We start from the raw sequence: 24,133 nt of genomic DNA on the forward strand, positions 1-24,133 counted from the left end.
ATAATAATAATAATAATAATAATAATAATAATAATAACAATAATAATAATAATAATAATAATAATAATAATAATAATAACAATAATAATAATAATAATAATAATAATAATAATAATAATAATAATAATAATAATAATAACAATAATAATAATAATAATAATAATAATAATAATAATAATAATAGCAGAGTTACAACATCTGAATATCTTTCATTTTTTAATATTTACGCTGGGAACATATGTGAAATAAAATATAATTTTAAAATGTTTATTTTTTTAAATATGAATGTGAATTATTATGAGGTGCAGAATTGGTCAGTAAAACTGGATAAACGTCGAGTATCTCTGTATTAAACTCATGATGGATTCATCAAACTTGATATATTTGATCTCACTCTTGTTTAACATGAGTGAGAATAATTATTTTATGCTCATATCACTTAGGTTTTCTGAACATTATATAAACACATGACATGAACACAATTGTTGCTCAGTTACATTATTTTTAATATTTCCTAAATTGCTTCATGACAAACCATTTTTGCTGGTAATAATGTTGTACCTGAGACGTATATAAGTTCATAGATTGTCGAGAAAATTCTGCTATGTTCATTAATTGCATAAGGTGATTGCTGAATATTGTTGAAGAATTCCGTCTACATAAATCAAGAAAGAAATTACCTTCAGATTTGCAATTAACCTTCCATTTTTTTATCCTTCTGTAAACGGTGCAGATACCAATGTTATATTTAAGAGCTATTTCCCTCGCTGACATGCCGCTCAAATAGAGCTTCACGATCCTAGAGCATTCATCCACTGCTGCACGAGGTCTTCTTACTCCTGTCTGCATACTACTGCTTCTGTGAAACAAGTATAGAGTATGTATGTATGTATGTATGTATGTATGTATATAAATATATATATATATATATATATATATATATATATATATATATATATATATATAAATATATATATATATATAAATATATATATATATATATATATATATATATATATATATATATATATATATATATATATATATATATATATATATATATATATATATATACAAGATCTCACAGTTTCTGGTGACTTTAGAAAATAAAGCTCTAGACCAATAGCTTCTCAATTTAAGTTAAAATGAGTAAGCAATGAAGACCTTCTCTACACCCAGAGAGGAGCTGTACTCTACTCCACTCACCTCTGACGTTAACTCGCGTCAGGCGGGTAGTAACCAAAGGTAAGGTCATACAAACATTAAATGGTCGTTACCACTGGTCAATGATTTATCTAGTATATATATATATATATATATATATATATATATATATATATATATATATATATATATATATATATATATATATATATACATATATACACATATATATATATATATATATATATATATATATATATATATATATATATATATATATATATAAGTATGCAATAAGATCACAGTAAACAGGTGATTTCAGAATATGCAAAACAACCACTCTGAAAGAATAGAGAAATTCCAAGTGCTTTCGTGACTACTCACATTATCAAGGAACTTGATAATGTGAGTAGTCACGAAAGCGCTTTGTAATTTCTCTGTTCTTTCAGAGTGGTTGTTTTGCATATATAAGTATATGTATATACGTATAAGCAAAATAACCACACTTAAAAAGTTGGTTAATTTCTAAGTGATTTTGTGATTTCTCATATTGTTAGAGAACTGTAAAAATAACAAGTATTTATAATGTTCGCCAAGACCCGGGTCCTGACACGGGTCCCAATTTTTCAATGACCTGTCTCGGGTTCCCGAAGGAGAATTGGTTCTGCAATATTGCAGCATGTGCGTCTCATAAGGGTCGGTTTCTGGCAGGAACACTCGTTCATATACATGTCCATGTTGGCCACATTATACACATACATATTAACAGAACTGCGGCTACTCAGGACTCGATCCTGCCTTCCCATGCTCAGCACTATGACAACGGGACAAATACGCATCACTCTTTCCATTGAAATATAAATTCTCAAACTCCAGGCACTCAGCAGCACAGAGAACATGCTCAGTGCTGCTGAGCGCCTGGTGTTTGAGAATTCGTGGTCCTGTGGATAAAGTGATGCGTACTGTGTCCCGTTCTCACAGGACACAGGATCGAGTCCTGGCTTGCCGCAGTTCTGTTAATGATTCAGAATCACTGGTTTCGCGATTTCATTAACACTTGCATATGTATATTCTTACAAACTTTTATATGCACACACACAGTTGTAGAGGAGGAGGAGGAGGAGGACATGCCATTATAATGGGCAGTAGGTTGACTGCATGGTACACTAGGGTTGCCGCAGTCCTCTCTTGGTCCTCCTCGGGAGGGGACGTCAGCGCTAGTTGCTTGCGGAGTGTCTGAATGACGTGGCACTTCATGAGATAGTGTATCAGGGGGCGCCGGACAACTTGCTGGCAGTGTTGGTATGTCTCCTCCTCCGCCTTGTCGACCATCATCTTAACTGTGAGAAAGCCCAAACGAAGCCGATGGATGACAGTGCACTGCGCTCTGTACCAGCTTCTGTTATATGAGGAGGTTTCACCTTGAGTCGCTGCTCGGTACCACTTTTAAGATGGGGTATCACCTATGACCTCCCCCATAAGTTTTATGGCTCCGGCGACCACTGGCGTAGGCTGATGGAGACGCTAATCCCCGCATATGGACGATCTGCGGCTGCCTTGGCCGCATCATCTGCTGCCTTATTTTCCCAGGTGCCAGCATGGTTGGGGATCCAGTTCAATGTTGTTCTGTTGCCCTGAGCTTCCATGGCTGTCATTATGCTCAGAATCGATGACATAAAATGAACATTGTCCCGTTGTTGAGGATGGGAGAGTGCATAGATTGCAGAGGTGGAATCAACGTGTATGGCAGGTCGAAGCCGATGTCGTAGGGCATGTGACAATGCCTGCTGAATCGCCACCAGCTCAGCTTGAAGGATCATGCAGTTATCAGGGAGTCTCCTGCCTTCTTTGCTAGAACTGAAACTTACATTTCCACATCTGAGTCATCTTTCGTGTCCCTGGAACATCGTAACCTCTTCCTTTCGGAAAAAGGCCACGTGCATTTCTCGTGATGTGATGGAATACACAGTAACGATCTGTGGTATGTAGCCTGTAGGTGTGAAGTCTGATGTAATGCTAACGTAAAAATAAAATTACAGGACAGCAGAAGGCTTATAAAGCGGAAATGTCACCTCATATATGAGCTCACACCTGACTTAGTGCGCTGAGCGTAGGAGCAAAGTTAAAAGTGGTGGTCTGTGGACCAATACCGGTCCACGAGCTACCAATAGCGGGTCACAGCATGACCGGTCCAGAGCGAGCTACGAAAATAGGAGGCTCCTGTGTCACATTAGTTAATGTGTTTTAAAATGCTTACCGAAAAAGTATATAAGCATTTTTTTTTGCTATTTTTTTTCTCAACCATATACAATATCTTGTGTGAATATTGTCAGTAAAAAACTACATAATTACCCTATCAGTCTGAGATGCACTGATGTAATTATCCTTCTCAAACAGTTCAAGTCAATGATTTAATCCCATAACCACATAATTCACTGCATGACAATAATCCTGTAACTACCAGTCTCCTTCAGGAATCTGAAATGCATTACTAAGTGTTTGTATCAAAAATCGCTTCTATTCTCTTCTACTTTAAAACAGTTACATCACGAGTTAAAAACTTTTCATTCTCTAGTGTGTTTTACGTCACAGCTGTAAATTTATCGCGTGTATCTTTGTTCTCCGCACCTGGGATGCATAACCTCCTTCTGTAATTAATGCTAAGACAAAATTCTATCTTCTACCTCCTCAGAATGGAATTTCGAACAAGGAGAAAGAAGAGGAACAGAAGGAGGACGACAAAGATAACGATGAAAATAAAATAGATCAGTTGGATGCAAGCAGTAAAAACAGTAACAAAAACGGTTTCAACATTAACAAGAGCAACAGCAGCAGCAACAACAACAGAAGTAGACAGAGGGGGAAATAAGGAAGTGTAGCTACAGCAGCAGAATTAGAAGCAGAAATATCTACACCAGAAACTAAATCATTAGCAGAAGCAGGAAGACAAGCAGGAGAAAAAGCAGATGGAAAGAAAACTAGCATTGTCTGGAAAAAGGTACTGCGGTACCACTACAACCACCACTAGCATTAGTACCCACTACCAAGAGAAGTCTAACGAACAACAGTAGAGGAATTATTACCAATTTGACAGCCATGAACAGAAGCATTAATTCAATAACCACCAGAAACAGTCACAAAAGGAGTATGAGCCCCTTTAAAACCATCATAAAAATCTAATAATAATAGAAACAGAACCAACAGCAGCAGGACAAAAGCAGTTTTCAATATGGTTACACCACCAGCAGGAGCTCCACTGCTATCACCGCCAGCAGGAGCTCCACTGCCATCACCGCCAGCAGGAGCTCCACTGCCATCACCGCCAGCAGGAGCTCCACTGCCATCACCGCCAGCAGGAGCTCCACTGCCATCACCGCCAGCAGGAGCTCCACTGCCATCACCGCCAGCAGGAGCTCCACTGCCATCACCGCCAGCAGGAGCTCCACTGCCATCACCGCCAGCAGGAGCTCCACTGCCATCACCGCCAGCAGGAGCTCCACTGCCATCACCGCCAGCAGGAGCTCCACTGCCATCACCACCAGCAGGAGCTCCACTGCCATCACCACCAGCAGGAGCTCCACTGCCATCACCGCCAGCAGGAGCTCCACTGCCATCACCACCAGCAGGAGCTCCACTGCCATCACCACCAGCAGGAGCTCCACTGCCATCACCGCCAGCAGGAGCTCCACTGCCATCACCACCAGCAGGAGCTCCACTGCCATCACCGCCAGCAGGAGCTCCACTGCCATCACCACCGGCAGGAGCTCCACTGCCATCACCACCAGCAGGAGCTCCACTGCCATTACCGCCAGCAGGAGCTCCACTGCCATCACCGCCAGCAGGAGCTCCACTGCTATCACCGCCAGCAGGAGCTCCACTGCCATCACCGCCAGCAGGAGCTCCACTGCCATCACCACCAGCAGGAGCTCCACTGCCATCACCGTCAGCAGGAGCTCCACTGCCATCACAGCCAGCAGGACACACAGCATCACCATGATCAGTAGCATCAGTACTTTTAAGAACATCGAATAGAATACTGACAAAGAAAGAAAAAAAAATGCAATTCTTCTCTCTTTGTCTGGGCTACTCTTACCTTCTCTAATCTGCGTGACTTCACACTTATTTGAATTGAACTCTAAAAGCAGCTTCTTGAACAACTTCTGCCAATCTTATTAAGGCTTTTCGGTGTAAATATCCTCAACTGCTCTTATCCTTTACTTTCTCTCTCATCCCATAAATTTTGAAAGCCTCCTCTGACTGAATTTAAGTCTTCAGCGCTGATATTTAACTTTAACTGAAACTCATGATTTCACTGATGTAAAGGGGTTATACTTATGAGTTATGAGGTTATTATTCTTGGATCACGCAGAGACTGACACACAGTTGGTAATAAATGTGTAAAGTATACCACTGAACATAAGAACATGATAACATAAGAAAGGAGGAACACTGCAGGAGGCCTGTTGGCCTATACTAGGCAGGTCCTTCACAGATCCATCCCACTAATAGAATATTTGCCCTCATAAGAACATAAGATCATAAGAAATAAGGGACAATGCAACAGGTCTACTGGTCTATGCAAGGCAGCTCCAATTCTCCCCACCGGCTTAAGCCAATGCCGTGACCTAGTGAGGTCAGACACGTCACTTAAGGAATTAGCACTGCGTCCGACCTAGTAGCTAGTCAGGTCCATTTCACACCCAACCACACCCACTCATAACAACATAAGAAAGAAGGAACACCGCAGCAGGCCCACTGACCCATGCGAAGCAGGTCCATGTGTCCCCCCTCGATTAGCCCAATGACCCACCTAGTCAGGTCACTTCCACTTAAGGAAGGAGCACAGTATCTGACCTAGTAGCACAAGCTAGTCAGGTTCAACTCACACCCACTCATGTAATTATCTAACCTAGTTTTAAAATTACACAACGTTTTAGCCTCAACAACTGTACTCAGGAGTTTGTTCCACTCATCCACAACTCTATTACCAAACCAGTGCTTTCCTATATCCTTCTTGAATCTGAATTTTTTCCAACTTGAAACCACCGCTACGAGTCCTGTCTTGGCTGGAAATTTTCAGCACACTATCTACATCCCTTTTATTTATTCCTGTTTTTTATTTATACACCTCAATCATATCCCCCTAATTCTGCACCTTTCGAGAGAGTGAAGATTCAGGGCCTCAGTCTATCCTCAAACGTCTTTGGAGGCTTCTTTACTTTATTTGCAAAGTCGTGGTGGGTACACAGGCTTGTGTGTTGTGTGCCCATGGCCCAGGAGAGCCATCCCACGAGGGAGAGAGCTAGTAGGACTTGTTGACTGCTGCTAGGCCGCTGAGTGAGTGCGAGAGTGAGAGTGGGACCAGCGTCCCACTGACCTTGGCAGGCCTGGAGAGGGCAGCACCTTAGTGCTGCAAAATATGAACTAAGCTGGCAGACAGCATATGCTGTCTGTGCAGACAGTACAGGCTGTCTACATACGCTCGTCCACCTACTGGTGGTAAAAAAAACTCGGTCTCTCTCTCGCAGGAACAGGGCACAGAACACAAAATAAAAACTTGTATATACATATGGACATGGAAAAAAAAAACTTCCTACAGGGAGGGAAGAAAAAAACATGTGGGGTGTGCTAAACATCGTGGTCATAAGCAGTGAGCATCGATGGGCATCACTGCATGCCTTCCTGCGTCTGGACAGATACTGCAACACAGGAGACATCGGTGTGGCTCCTCTGGAACGGTGAAGCAGACATAGTAGGAGTCACTGCAGGTTTCACTCAACCTGGGGCACGACATGCTGGTGCCCTCAAGTGAGGCGTCGTCAAAACTCGGCAACTGGGCAGGACTTCTGGCAAGTGACTCAGGAGGACACTTCTTGACTGGTACTGTCGCTGGGCTGTCACTACTGGCGAGCGTGGATTAAGTCATGGAGCGAGTCGTGGCAGAGACGACTGGGCAAAACATCTGGGAGTCATAACATCATACACCAAACTGCAGTGAGTGAGCTAGCAGTCAAAGTGACATCATCTTTGTGCAGGAGCTCACTGAAGCTATGACAGGAAGCTGACACAGTGCCTGCCAACAGGGCTAACTGCGGCTTGACGAGTGTCATTCTCTCGACAGTTGGAGTTACAGCAGAGGTTAGTCTAAGCATCCCCAGACTTATTTCTCTACATGTAACTGCACTCTGAAGGTCTGGAGGTGAAGTGAAACAAATCTCAATGGGAATCGTAGCAGGTACGATTCTGCAGGACATCACGAGCGACGAGCACAAGAGCTTTCTCTACAAGGGGCACATACGCTCAGGCTGACTAATATCAGCTGTCAAACACACTGGTCACACTGGGTGACAGGCAACAAAGAGCTACACAGGGGTCTGGCCACAGACCTGTGGTCGACACACAGCTGGGCTCAAGACCACACAGGACACACAGAAAACTTTACACACACCCACAGTACATGTGGTACAACATGGCTTAAACTAGCAAATGATGCTTTTCTGTGCACAAAATTGACATTAAGCTATACACTAACATGTGAGAACACTGACTGAGAGGAATTAATTAACACACGACATATATCTTCTCTCAATCTTCTCGACAATACTGACATAATTACTGAAACACTCGATGTGACATCATGTGATGCCAGGCATGACGTCGCGAGGTGACGTCAGCAACACTGTGATGTCAGCAGACATCTCGAGGTGATGTCAGCAGACGTCTCGAGGTGACGTCAGGCAGACATCGTGATGTCATGAAGTCGGGCAGCAGCATCGGTGATATCAATGTGATGTGGGCAGCAGACCACAGCATGTGGCCTGGGACATCTGGCAACTCACGTGGTTCGTAGGTCCATATGACATCGTCCACACCCCACATGGCGTCATGATCCATGTGGCGTTGTGGTCTATGTGGCTTGCTGATCCACATGGCTTGCTGATCCACATGGCTTGCTGATCCACATGGCTTGCTGATCCATGTGGCTTTGAGTGGCCTCGGGCACTCGGATACACAGCTCTGGCAAGGAATTCACACAAAAAACAGCAGAAAACACAGCAGAGGGAGTGAACACATAGTGGTGGTAGGCTGGTGAGGTGTGAGTGTACAGCAGGACAAGCATGGGCATGGCAAGGAATGGCCACTTCCTCCTCTCCCACCCACAAACACATGGAGAAACTCACACTGGATGCAGAAATCACCACAAAACTCACCTCTGGCTTGCTGAAACAACTGTGCTGAGCTGAGCAACAACAGCAGAACATACAAGTGACGCTGAACACGTGACTTGAGAAACAGTGTGGGACGCTGTAGCTTGTGGTCACTTACAATTCTCAAAGAAATTCGGCAAATTTTGGCTAGATCCTGCTTGTACCTGTGTCTGGATGCTGAAACATGCAGACACAACATCAGGATAACTCGTTGAGAGACGGATGTTTCTTGTGTAGGGTGATGAAGTGAAGATGACTTCATCCTATATTCTTCCTCTCTCCGGGCAAACACACTTGCTGCGACCACCGCTGCTACCATTTATAACCCGCGCTCCCACCATTTAAAACCAGTTTGTTTGGTGATTCTGGTAGCGGGTGGGATGGCTGAATGATACGTCTTCGGAGGCTTCTTTACTTTATTTGCAAAGTTGTGGTGGGTACACAGGCTTGTGTGTTGTGTGCCCATGGCCCAGGAGGGTCATCCCACGAGGGAGAGAGCTAGTAGGACTTGTTGACTGCTGCTAGGCCACTGAGTGCAAGAGTGAGAGTGGGACCAGCGTCCCACTGACCTTGGCAGGCCTGGAGAGGGCAGCACCTTAGTGCTGCGAAATATGAACTAAGCCTGCAGACAGCATAGGCTGTCTGTGTAGACAGTACAGGCTGTCTACATTGAAGAACAACCTGAGGACTTTTATCATTTATACTTCTAGATATGTAGCCAAGAATTCTGTTAGCTTTATTGTGAACACTAATGCACTGTTGTCTTGGTTTTAGATTACTGCTAACCAGAACTCCTAAATCCTTTTTGCAATCAGTAGTATTAAGATCTACATTATTTAGTTTATATGTCACATGGTTATTTTCCTGTCCAACATTTAGAACTTTGCATTTTTCAATATTAAAACTGCATCTGCCACTTCTCCGACCATTGCATCAGTCTATTCAAATTATCCTGGGGTGCTCTAGTGTCCTCATTAGAATGAATTGGATGACCTATTTTGGTGTCATCAGTAAATTTGCTTTTGTCACTATTTATTCCCTCATCTATGTCGTTTATGTAAATTGTGAACAACAACGGGCCCAACACTGACCCCTGTGGAACACCGCTTGTGATGTGCCCCATTCTGATTTCTCCCCATTTATGCAAACTCTCTGCTGCCTATTTGTCAGCCATGCCTCTACCCGTGCCTCTACGGCAACGGCAGCAACAGCAGCGACCTCCAAGCTTCGTACTTTTCTCCAACAACCAGAGCCACCAATGCTCCTATGATGACCTAGTTGCAAGCAAAACTGCACTACCCAACGTAGCACCCAGAATGACCAAAGATTACCAACAGTGAAGCCTACAAATCGAAAATCATAGAGATCAAAGAAAGACTGCCCTCAAACCCAAAGCAACACCCCGCTGCCAGCCGAATAACGTAACCCTAAGCTTTGTATAACTACTTTTTCTTAACTACACCAATTCCTGTAGTATTATGAGGCATAATCTCAGAGGAAGCAGCACCAAGGCCAGCAAGAAAACACAGAAAAGCGACTATTCAACATGTGTACCCAGGACGATGCCGGCTCATCTACCACCCGTCTCACCACCGCCCAGGACGACGCCTGCTCATCTACCACCCTTCTCACCACCGCCCAGGACGACGCCGGCTCATCTACCACCCCTCTCACCACCGCCCAGGGCGACACCACAACAATAACACCAAACATGGCTGCCTCCACCTCTACCACCTCTCTCTTCTCCGGATTCAACCTACCAAGTAGTCCCTCAGGTCTGACCAACGATCCAGGTACCCTAAAGTCATGCATCTCCACCTTAGTTATTGAAAATATGAATCTTCGAGAGACGCTAACAAAACAAGACACCAGGATGACACAACTCGAGAACAAAATCCTCAGTCTTGAACAAAAGTTATCAACACCAGGAATGACTAACCAAGACCATCCAAGCAGTCATAGATAGCCATACAGAACAAATAATATCTCCTAATACAAAGGTTGAAGAAGCAGTAAAAGAATGGAAGAACAACTTGGATAACCAGTTCAGTGACTACTTTGCTCTCCAAGAAGATGAAAGTGAGCAAGAAAAACTATCGGACGCAGTAGTAGTTAACAGTCCACTTTTTCCCAGTGATATGAACCAAACAAACATTAAAGAAATTACTCTCCAGATCATAAAGGACCAAACAAAAGTTACAGTACCAGAGTCAGAAATAAAGGAAGTCAGGTTACTATGATCCCATGGTAGAAAAAGTGTTATGCATAGATTCCACTCACATGACATGAAAAAAGACTTAATTATTACATCTGTTAAAGTAAAGAAAGAGGTATACATAAACGAGTGTCTCACCAAAAAACGTCAGAACCTCCTGTATAGAGTCAGAAAACTTAAGCGGGAGAATAATGACACAATACACCAATGCTTCACACGGGATGGGAAAATTCTAGTTAGGAAAACAAATGTAGGTCAACTGTACACAATCACGAACAAGAATGATCTATCACGATTTCTCAGGGATACTAATCTTACAGAGAATAACTAAACAATGTCCAACCTAAAAGCCTACGTAGTGTAGTGTAGTGTAGTGTATGTTTTGCTCCATTATTGTTCAAATTTCACAGTACAATCTCTTAGTAATAAAAAATCAACTACCTCAGCAATATGATTTTACTAGTAAGCACAAGTCACGTTATGTTATGTAATTTTCTTAATTACTATTGTTTGCTTAAATATTTGCTTAATTAATACTTTCTCTGTCCATATTACAACCTCATATTTCTTTAAATACTATTAATCGCTATTACTTACCAAGTTTATTATCAAGTACAATTTTTTACTTACCAAATTTATTATCAAATACCATTTTACTATCAGTACAATTTATTCTCAACATTTTTGGTATTATTTTAATTACCATTATTTGTTTAATTACCATAACCTGTTTTAATACCACATTTACTATCTTAGAGTAGTTCCTTACTCTTAAATACCTTGTACTGCCAATTAAGCTCTAGTATAACTACCAGTACAATATTGAATCCAAATAACTGTTCTTAAAATTTAGTACTTGAAATAAACATTTCTTTTTCATTTTATTTTTATTAATTAATATTTCTTGTAATCATTATTACTTACTAAAATTTTATTAAGCACCATATTTACTACCAGTCAGTTTTACTTTTGTACATTAATCATTATTTTATACTTTTCTTAACCTTTCGTTGCCAAATTTTCAAGTTTGTATATTCACCTCTAACCTTTATATTATCCTTTGTACCATCTTACTATCATATTATACACAAATAACCCGCACATAAAAGAGAGAAGCTTACGACGACGTTTCGGTCCGACTTGGACCATTTACAAAGTCACACTAACTAGAAGTGGAGCAGGACGGCTATATATAGGCAGGAAGAGGTGGTGGTAGTAGTAGTAGTAGTACAAGAAAGGTACAAGAAATGCTCCAAACTTCAGAACACCCGTGACTTAACCTGACTCCTCTTTTTTTCTTTTTCTTTTTCTTCTTCTCCATCTTCCCCTTTCCTCTTTCATTTTTCTCCTCTGGGTTGCCTTTCTCTCTTCTTTTCGTGTTTCTGTTCCTTCTTCATTTATTCCACCACTTCCCCTTTCACGCACCTCTGTGCGTTTGCTCTCCCTCAGTGAGCACCTAGCTCCCTTGCAGTGCTCCCCTTCCTTTGTATTTGACTGGCTCGTCCTCTTTATTCCCCACTTCTACCACTACCACTGCTACTACCTCTTCTTCTTCTACTACTACTACTACTGCTACTGATGAAATTAAGACACAAGTGCGGCGTCTGGGTGTCTTTGTTGTGGACGTTCCGCCATCCAGTGGCTGGCTGGATGGCGAAACGTCTACGATGGGGGTGCCCGGGTGTTGCACGTGTCTTAATTTCATCTTGTCGGTATTATATACCTTTCTTGTACTACTACTACTACTACTACCACCACCTCTTCCTACCTATATATAGCCGTCCTGCTCCACTTCTAGTTTGTGTGACTTTGTAAATGGTCCAAGTCGGACGGAAACGTCGTCGTAAGCTTCTCTCTTTTATATGCGGGTTATTTGTGTATCGTTCCAGTCACGGTATTGTGCCTTTTTTTGTTATCATATTATAACCAAGTCATTGCCATTTTTATTTTTCTATTTTATTCTTTTGGAACATTAATTTGTGCATTTTATCTTGCCAATCTCAATCTAGTTATACTCTTGTTCTTGTTAACAACTTATATTAGACCTTAGTGCAATTGTAAGTGAGAGTCTTGTACCATTTTAACTTGTATTCTTATATTATTAGTTTATACCTAGTTGTACTTTAGCTCATTCTAGCTCAATACATAGACAACACCAAATTCATTATATTAGACCTTAGTGCAATTATAAGAGTGAGTCTGGTGCTATTTGTAATTTGTATTTTGATAGTATTAGTTTATACCTAGTTGTAGTTTAGCTCATTCTAGCACAACACATAGACAATTTCAACTTCATTATGTTTATTAGTGACTATACTCTATATGACCAAAGTGTTTTAGCTATATACTTATCCAACCTTCCCACCACTACAGATATCAGTATTAGAACTCACCGCACAATACAGGATATAAATAACCACTATTTAAACCTAAAAGATGAATGATCACGTTGACCCTGATCTAAAACTCTATAATCTAACACACAATCAAAACTTATTGGAAAGTAACTGCCTTTATTACACAGCATCACAAACCAACACTATCCTAAACACTCTTGGCACTCCTTGAGTCGCTAAAGACACCCTTCTCCTGCATTATTCTTACTGAGACCTGGCTTAAGCAGGACCCAATAGATATCTACCCACTACCAGGATACACAGCAATTCACAACTGCAGACCATACCAAGTTGGGGGTGGTATTGCAATCTATTACTCTAACCAACTATCTTGTATTAGCACCACTTGCTTTAGTGATGAATATGGGGAATACATTTTTGCTAATTTTACTGTAAAAAACCTTAAGACGCCTATAACAATCGGTGCCATTTACCAGATACCCCACACAAACATCCAAAATTTCAGTGAGAATCAAAAGGCACCAATAACAAACAGACAAATGAACAAGCACCACCTTCTCTTAGCTGGAGACTTCAATATCAACCTTGGCTTACCAGATGATCAGCCTGTAACTGATTTCATCAACAATATGAACAACACATTTCTCATACCAACAATAACTAAACCAATCAGGCTCACTGAGACAAGTGCAACCATAATAGACCACATATGGACCAATATACTAGCTCCCCTTAAATCAGGGATAATCACAGATAGCACTACTGACCACTACCCTACCTTCCTCCTGACAAACATTAATAAACCACCACTTGAATACAACAAAGTCTCATTTAGACTCCATGACGAGGTCTCAATAAAGAAGTTCACAGCTGACCTAGAGACTGTTGACTGGCCTACAGAATTCTCCAAGGCCAATGGTATTGACGATTGGACAGACATTTTTCTTAACAAAATACTTAGACTATACAACAAACATTGTCCTATAAAAACGAAACATCACGAATAAACGGCTCAGTTGCCCATGGCTAACCAGCAGCATTCCGACATCCATTGATAAGAAACACCAATATGAAAAGCAATATAGACAGGGCTTAATACACCAAGATATTCTTAAACAATATTCATCAGTTCTCACCAAATTAATAAAGAAAGCCAAACAACTGTACTACTCCAGTAGATTCACTGACACAAGAGGAGATATAAAAAACACCTGGAAAACACTTTCCCAGATTCTGGGGACCCGCAAACTGAAAAAAACCAATACTGGTGTCTTAACCAAACCTTATGAAACACCACTGCATCCCACTGATACAGCTAACAAGATAAACGACTTCTTCTCAAACATAGGATCTGATCTCGCCAGTAAAATCCCATGTACCAACACCCGTGCCGGGGACTACCTAGATGGGAATTTTCCAAATTCCCTCTATCTTGTACCAACTGAGCCCACGGAAGTCACCACGATTATAAAGCCACTTAAAAATAACTCAGGGAATCTGTCTTACGTCCCACCATTATTGTACAAGAGAGTGGCCCATGCCCTTTTGCATGCTATTACATTGCTTTTTAACAAGTCACTAGAAACTAGCACTTTCCCGACACTACTCAAGACAGCAAGGGTTACACCAATGCATGAAGGTGGTGACCCTACAGATGCAAACAACTATAGGCCAATATCAAACTTACCATTGCTATCCAAAATCTTCGAGAAACTCGTGCACAGGAGACTGTATTCATTTATAACGGCACAAAATATACTCAACCCCTGCCAATTTGGATTCAGAAAAAATAAAAGCACTAATGATGTAATTGTAAAAATGCTATATCTGCTTTACACAGCATTGGAAAATAAGGAATATCCACTGGGAATTTTTATTGACCTAAGAAAAGCTTTTGACACAGTAGACCACCGCATCCTACTCCACAAACTTGACCATTATGGTATAAGAGGCCATGCGCTTGCATATTTCAAATACTACCTTACTAATAGGTATCAGTATGTCACCATTAAAGACACAACCTCATCAACACGGCCACTTAATACTGGAGTTCCGCAGGGAAGTGTCCATGGTCCCCTGCTCTTCCTCCTTTACATTAATGATCTTCCAAACGTATCCCAACACCTGAAACCCATACTCTCCGCTGACAACACGACTGACGTCATCTCCCACCCTAATCTTGCCACCCTCAACACCATTGTCAACGAGGAGCTGCTCAAAATTCTGACTTGGATGACAGCCAATAAACTTACACTTAACACTGACAAAACCTACTACATTATGTTTGATAGCAGAGCAGGTTTTGCGCAACTTAACATTAAGATCGACAACACTCTAATTGCCAGACATAATGAGGGCAAATTCTTAGGTCTGTACCTTGACAACAACCTAAATTTCAGCACCCATATCCAACACATAACAAAAAAAGTATCCAAAACAGTGGGGTCCTCTTCAAGATACGATATTACGTGCCACAAACTGCCCTTCTCACACTATACCATTCACTCATTTATCCACACCTCACCTATGCTATTTGTGCTTGGGGATCAACTGCAGCAACACATCTAAAGCCAATAATAACCCAACAAAAAGCTGCAGTAAGAATAATAACTAAATCCCATCCTTGGCAACACCCCCCCCCCACTCTTCATAGATCTAAACTTACTCCCTGTTCAGAACATCCACACTTACTACTGTGCAATCTACATCTACAGGACCTGAAATTCCAATATTAACTTTGACCTAAAACGCTTTCTTGATAGTTGTGACAGGACCCACAGGCATAACAACAGACACAAACATCTCTGACATCCCCCGTGTCCAACTAAACCTTTACAAAAATTCAGTGTGTGTCAAAGGGCCTAAAATCTGGAACACCGTACCTGAAAACTCTAGAACTGCAGACACATTCATCACTTTCAAAACTACAGTTAGAAAGCATCTTATCTCCCTGATACACCCCATCAACTAACTACATGTAAACCACCTGGTAATTCACACTTTCACTCACCCATTGACTATAAACACAGAAATACGAATCTTAATCTTAAAATTATGAATCCTAACTAGTCATAAGTTTGCCTATGATACTCCAATATAGACACTATGTATTGTGTCGAAACAAAAGCATTCACACTGCTAAACTCACAAACTATAATGTAATCACTTAGCCTTAATACCATAATTTGTAATGATTTAAAGTTTAGAATTAATCTAAGTCTGCCCGAAATGCCTATCCATGCTAGGTGTCCTAGTAGCCCCCTCTGTAATTAGTATTTTAAAACATGTAAACCACACAATATTCAAAATCTGTAAACCCCGCATTGTAATCCTTATAGAGAATAAACTTGACTGATTGATTAATTGATGTGAAACTCTATCGAAACCCTTACTGAAGTCCATATACACAATATCATATTCATTACCATGATCTACCTCCTCAAACACCTTAGTGAAAAAAGTTAGTAAATTCGTAAGACAGGAACGCCCCTTTGTAAAACCGTGTTGAGAATCATTAATCAATCTGTGCTTATCAAGATGGCTATGAATTGGTTCGGCAATTATTGATTAGATAAATTTTCCCACTATGGAGGTAAAGCTTGGTCTTCAGTTCGAAGCCAAGGACCTGTCACCTGCCTTGTAAATAGGTATTACATTTGCCATTTTCCACTTATCAGGCACTATGCCAGTTTGTAGTGATATGTTAAAAAGATTAGCCAAAGGTATGCTAAGTCCACTCTTGCATTTGTTAGATTTTAGTTTCTCTATTTGTCAGAGGACCATGTCGCTAGTTACTGCAATTGTGCATAGTTTATTATCGTCTTGTTCTACATAATCTATTATTTCAGGAATATCACTAGTATTTTCCTGGGTGAAAACTGAGAGGAAGTAGGTATTGAGAATTTCACACATATCCTTATCACTGTCAGTGATTTGACCAGAGTTACTCTTAAGTGGACCAATTTTGTCCCTAATCTTACTTCTGTATACCTGAAAGAACCCTTTTGGGTTAGTCTTTGAATCCCTTGCAACATTAGCCTCATAATCCTTTTTGTTATTGTTATTCCTTTCTTTATTTCTCTCTTTAATTGAATATATTGATTTCTTAACTGCCCATCCCCTCTTTTGATACGCCTATATATGCCTCTCTTTTGACCAATGAGATGTTTTAATCTATTGTTCATCCATTTGGTATCATTTTTGTTAGATCTAATTTCCCTACTCGGAACAAAAGTTGTCTGGGCAGCTAGAACTATGCTCTGAAAAACGTCATATTGGCAACCAAGATCACCTACCTGACCCATAGTCAGGACATCCCAATTTAGCCCACCCAGGTAATTTTTCAGTCCCATGAAGTCGGCCAAGCGAAAATCTGGGACAGAGATTTGACTGCAATTATCTGGGTAATTCCATGATATATTGAAACTAAGTGATTTGTGATCACTTTTCCCAAGCTCATCATTAACCTCAAGATTATTAATTAGTGACTCTTTGTTGGCAAGAGCCAAGTCAAGCAGATTGTTTCCTCTAGTTGGTTCTGTCACAACCTGTTCTAAAAAGCAATCTTGAACCTAATCAAGAAAGTCACTAGACTCAAGATTTCCTGTCATATTGTTCCAATAAATTTGTATAAAGTTAAAATCTCCCATTATCACAACATTTTCATATCTAGATGCCTTATGAATTTCGTCCCATAACAGCTTACTGCACTCCCTATCAAGATTTGGGGGCCTGTAAATCACACCCAAAATTAATTTGTCGCGTCCCTCGAGAAACTGTAGCCAAACAGATTCTGTGTTCGATGTTTCTAATCTTATATCATGTCTAAGACAACAATTTAAATTTTCTCTGACGTACATCGCCGCTCCACCACCCTTCCTGTTGACCCTATCAGTGTGGAATAGTTTATAACCCTGTATGTTGCACTTCATTTTAGTATATATAATATTTTATTTATTAAAATATTTCTGGCTTTCCATTTAACTGAAAGTTATTATAAAATAAGCCTTCAACAGAAAAAAAAATTCTTACGCCTTCATATACATGATTAATTTAATAATAACCTGTTTATTTATAATTAATCTAAGGCCTAAGAATATATTCTCCGAGAGGTGTGTAACTGTTAATGACTAATAGTTCACTTTAATACTAATTTTGGGAATTAAATTATTCTTGACTTGTGTCGTAACCTTAATGACTTATGCAGTTGGCAGACTTAATACAATAAATTATTTATTCTAATGCATCGTGATATGTTATTCATGAAGAGTATATACACTGAGTACTAAGTTCAGTCTATTTCTGGCATTAATGTATTTTTGACTAGTCGTGAACTGATTAATTATAGGTTTAATGAGTCATATCAGTCATGTAGTCGACTGCTATTGTTCTCAACTCAATTAATTAACCATTACAATCCTAGGTCACAAGAATATATTTACCAAGAGCTGTATGTCTTTCATTGTATATACAATAGTACTTTCTATATACATTGTATATACAATAAGAGTTTAATTTAATCGCTATTTAAGGAATTAAAATATTCCTGACAGGTGGTGAACAGGTTATACAAGCAGCCTTAATGACTAGTATAGACGATTGTCTTTAAAACAAACTACTTAACATAGTATCAAACTTACACATACACATAGAGGTTTGTATCTTTTCGTGTGTATACACTGACACATTACTTTTATCCCAGATTTATGGAATATGGTATCCATAACTGGATGTCTGCAGTTACATTTTTAAAGGTAAATACTCTGAGAGGTGAATTTATGCTATGAATTCATTTTAATTTCCATTATAGAAATTAGAGTATTCTTGGCTCTGTGTACAGATGACTTGCAGTATAAATTATCGTAGTGTAGTCAAGAGGCTTTAATCCAAATAAATAATGTGCAGGCCATTCTTTTCAAATTGGAAAATCTTGAATTAATCTAACGCGACGGCGGGTTCAAATCCCGCCCGTGGTATGGTTTCTTTTATGAATACTGTGCTATACAGTATTAATCAACATTAAATATGTATTTGTGTGTAAGTTAACGTATTTATATATTACTTTAGCAAAGAAATGGTTTTGGTGTTCCGTTTACGTTGCATTTTGCACCAAAATATTTTCGACTTAGAAATGCGCGACAGAAGAGGCCTAAGACCCGTATACTTGATCCTGGGTGGGAGAAGACGGCAGCAAGTGTCATGGTCTAACACCCAAGAAAATATTGATCACTAAGAAAACAATGATAGCTGATCTTTTTGAGTCGAATACACTTCTCGTGTAATTATTATTATTATTATTATTATTATTATTATTATTATTATTATTATTATTATTATAATCAAATAGAAGCGCTAAGCCACAAGGTTCTCGTGTAATTCAAACAGATTATATTCAAATAGCAAGAATATGATCAAGAACCTCTGAACACAGAATCAATGAAACTGCAAAATTCTAAGTGACCATCTCATCGTGTACTGTCTCCCGGACATATTTCCTCCAATGATGACTTAAAATCAGAAGCAGTGATTCACTGCTAGATTGTCACACAAGGGAGTGTATTATATACAACTTCAATACAAATATGAATACAATCATTTAAATTGATATGAATCATATACAAACAATTTGTAATGGATATTAAAAACTTCATTTTCTAATATGTGAGTTTTTATTTAAATTTAAAGAGATGTGAATAAAGTTTAATAAAATCTAAAGTACTAGTCAATAAATTAGTGCAGACAAAAATCTTGAATCATCTATGTCGCAAATCAGAAAATTTGAGAATTGTTCCAATATTTTAACTCTTGAAAAACAAGAGTGAAAAAATTGGGAGTTTGAGTTTATGAATACTAATATGATAGTGACGATACCTTGAGCAGGTGGTTCACAGAGTGGTTCACTTGCCGTGGTGGTTCACACAGTGGTTCACTTGCCGTGGTGGTTCACAGAGTGGTTCACTTGCCGTGGTGGTTCACACAGTGGTTCACTTGCCGTGGTGGTTCACAGAGTGGTTCACTTGCCGTGGTGGTTCACACAGTGGTTCACTTGCCGTGGTGGCTCACACAGTGGTTCACTTGCAATGGTGGCAGCTCCAAGCAAGTGTTCCCCACCCGTGTTGCTCTGGCTTATATATACTTGAGACGCATCGCATCTCCCCTCCCTGCCACCACCATCACCTCCACCACCATTACTACCACCTCCACCACTCCCACCACCACTACTCCCGCCACCACCACCATTACTACCACATCCACCACCAATATTACTACCACATCCACCACCATTACTACCACTATCTCCACCAATACTACTACCTACACTACCACTACTACAACCACCACCAACACCACTACGACCACCACCACTACCACAACTACGACTTCCACCACCAGTACTACCTCCACACCACCACTACTACAACTATCACCACTACTACAACTGCCACCACTACTACTACGACCTCCACCACCAGTATCACCACAGCTACAAACACCTCCACCACTACTACTACCACCACAGTCACCACTACCTCCACCACGACTACCACCATCACCACCACCACCACTACCACCATCACCACCACCACTACTACCATCATCACCACCATCAACACCATTACTACTGCCACCTCCACCAGCAACTTCCACCACCACTAGAGGCACCTCCACCAACACTACCATCAACACTACCATCTTCACCACCACCAACACTACTACCTTCACCACCACCACTACCACCTCCACCACCAATACCGTTATTTTTTTTTTTTATTATCACACCGGCCGATTCCCACCAAGGCAGGGTGGCCCGAAAAAGAAAAACTTTCACCATCATTCACTCCATCACTGTCTTGCCAGAAGGGTGCTTTACACTACAGTTTTTAAACTGCAACATTAACACCCCTCCTTCAGAGTGCAGGCACTGTACTTCCCATCTCCAGGACTCAAGTCCGGCCTGCCGGTTTCCCTGAATCCCTTCATAAATGTTACTTTGCTCACACTCCAACAGCACGTCAAGTATTAAAAACCATTTGTCTCCATTCACTCCTATCAAACACGCTCACGCATGCCTGCTGGAAGTCCAAGCCCCTCGCACACAAAACCTCCTTTACCCCCTCCCTCCAACCCTTCCTAGGCCGACCCCTACCCCGCCTTCCTTCCACTACAGACTGATACACTCTTGAAGTCATTCTGTTTCGCTCCATTCTCTCTACATGTCCGAACCACCTCAACAACCCTTCCTCAGCCCTCTGGACAACAGTTTTGGTAATCCCGCACCTCCTCCTAACTTCCAAACTACGAATTCTCTGCATTATATTCACACCACACATTGCCCTCAGACATGACATCTCCACTGCCTCCAGCCTTCTCCTCGCTGCAACATTCATCACCCACGCTTCACACCCATATAAGAGCGTTGGTAAAACTATACTCTCATACATTCCCCTCTTTGCCTCCAAGGACAAAGTTCTTTGTCTCCACAGACTCCTAAGTGCACCACTCACTCTTTTTCCCTCATCAATTCTATGATTCACCTCATCTTTCATAGACCCATCCGCTGACACGTCCACTCCCAAATATCTGAATACGTTCACCTCCTCCATACTCTCTCCCTCCAATCTGATATTCAATCTTTCATCACCTAATCTTTTTGTTATCCTCATAACCTTACTCTTTCCTGTATTCACCTTTAATTTTCTTCTTTTGCACACCCTACCAAATTCATCCACCAATCTCTGCAACTTCTCTTCAGAATCTCCCAAGAGCACAGTGTCATCGGCAAAGAGCAGCTGTGACAACTCCCACTTTGTGTGTGATTCTTTATCTTTTAACTCCACGCCTCTTGCCAAGACCCTCGCATTTACTTCTCTTACAACCCCATCTATAAATATATTAAACAACCACGGTGACATCACACATCCTTGTCTAAGGCCTACTTTTACTGGGAAAAAATTTCCCTCTTTCCTACATACTCTACTTGAGCCTCACTATCCTCGTAAAAACTCTTCACTGCTTTCAGTAACCTACCTCCTACACCATACACTTGCAACATCTGCCACATTGCCCCCCTATCCACCCTGTCATACGCCTTTTCCAAATCCATAAATGCCACAAAGACCTCTTTAGCCTTATCTAAATACTGTTCACTTATATGTTTCACTGTAAACACCTGGTCCACACACCCCCTACCTTTCCTAAAGCCTCCTTGTTCATCTGCTATCCTATTCTCCGTCTTACTCTTAATTCTTTCAATTATAACTCTACCATACACTTTACCAGGTACACTCAACAGACTTATCCCCCTATAATTTTTGCACTCTCTTTTATCCCCTTTGCCTTTATACAAAGGAACTATGCATGCTCTCTGCCAATCCCTAGGTACCTTACCCTCTTCCATACATTTATTAAATAATTGCACCAACCACTCCAAAACTATATCCCCACCTGCTTTTAACATTTCTATCTTTATCCCATCAATCCCGGCTGCCTTACCCCCTTTCATTTTACCTACTGCCTCACGAACTTCCCCCACACTCACAACTGGCTCTTCCTCACTCCTACAAGATGTTATTCCTCCTTGCCCTATACACGAAATCACAGCTTCCCTATCTTCATCAACATTTAACAATTCCTCAAAATATTCCTTCCATCTTCCCAATACCTCTACCTCTCCATTTAATAACTCTCCTCTCCTATTTTTAACTGACAAATCCATTTGTTCTCTAGGCTTTCTTAACTTGTTAATCTCACTCCAAAACTTTTTCTTATTTTCAACAAAATTTGTTGATAACATCTCACCCACTCTCTCATTTGCTCTCTTTTTACATTGCTTCACCACTCTCTTAACTTCTCTCTTTTTCTCCATATACTCTTCCCTCCTTGCATCACTTCTACTTTGTAAAAACTTCTCATATGCTAACTTTTTTTCCCTTACTACTCTCTTTACATCATCATTCCACCAATCGCTCCTCTTCCCTCCTGCACCCACTTTCCTGTAACCACAAACTTCTGCTGAACACTCTAACACTACATTTTTAAACCTACCCCATACCTCTTCGACCCCATTGCCTATGCTCTCATTAGCCCATCTATCCTCCAATAGCTGTTTATATCTTACCCTAACTGCCTCCTCTTTTAGTTTATAAACCTTCACCTCTCTCTTCCCTGATGCTTCTATTCTCCTTGTATCCCATCTACCTTTTACTCTCAGTGTAGCTACAACTAGAAAGTGATCTGATATATCTGTGGCCCCTCTATAAACATGTACATCCTGAAGTCTACTCAACAGTCTTTTATCTACCAATACATAATCCAACAAACTACTGTCATTTCGCCCTACATCATATCGTGTATACTTATTTATCCTCTTTTTCTTAAAATATGTATTACCTATAACTAAACCCCTTTCTATACAAAGTTCAATCAAAGGGCTCCCATTATCATTTACACCTGGCACCCCAAACTTACCTACCACACCCTCTCTAAAAGTTTCTCCTACTTTAGCATTCAAGTCCCCTACCACAATTACTCTCTCACTTGGTTCAAAGGCTCCTATACATTCACTTAACATCTCCCAAAATCTCTCTCTCTCCTCTGCATTCCTCTCTTCTCCAGGTGCATACACGCTTATTATGACCCACTTCTCGCATCCAACCTTTACTTTAATCCACATAATTCTTGAATTTACACATTCATATTCTCTTTTCTCCTTCCATAACTGATCATTTAACATTACTGCTACCCCTTCCTTTGCTCTAACTCTCTCAGATACTCCAGATTTAATCCCATTTATTTCCCCCCACTGAAACTCTCCTACCCCCTTCAGCTTTGTTTCGCTTAGGGCCAGGACATCCAACTTCTTTTCATTCATAACATCAGCAATCATCTGTTTCTTGTCATCCGCACTACATCCACGCACATTTAAGCAACCCAGTTTTATAAAGTTTTTCTTCTTCTCTTTTTTAGTAATTGTATACAGGAGAAGGGGTTACTAGCCCATTGCTCCCGGCATTTTAGTCGCCTCATACGACACGCATGGCTTACGGAGGAAAGATTCTTTTCCACTTCCCCATGGACAATAGAAGAAATAAAAAAGAACAAGAGCTATTTAGAAAAAGGAGAAAAACCTAGATGTATGTATATATATATATGCATGTGCGTGTCTGTGAAGTGTGACCAAAGTGTAAGTA

At 40.5% G+C, this 24,133-nt stretch overlaps 1 protein-coding gene across 1 annotated transcript in view; it reads right to left on the reverse strand.

The window, feature by feature from the left end:
* The window catches only part of LOC128689814 (ionotropic receptor 21a-like), a 116,219-nt gene extending 96,169 nt beyond the window's left edge, over positions 1–20,050 (reverse strand). The window contains exon 1 of the mRNA XM_070087666.1: positions 19,815–20,050. The gene's annotated coding sequence lies outside the window, so the exon portion shown is untranslated. The remainder of the gene's footprint in view (positions 1–19,814) is intronic.
* Between the last annotated feature and the right edge of the window lie 4,083 nt (positions 20,051–24,133).

Source organism: Cherax quadricarinatus, chromosome 22 (genome assembly GCF_038502225.1).
Source record: "Cherax quadricarinatus isolate ZL_2023a chromosome 22, ASM3850222v1, whole genome shotgun sequence".
Classification (NCBI taxonomy): domain Eukaryota; kingdom Metazoa; phylum Arthropoda; class Malacostraca; order Decapoda; family Parastacidae; genus Cherax; species Cherax quadricarinatus.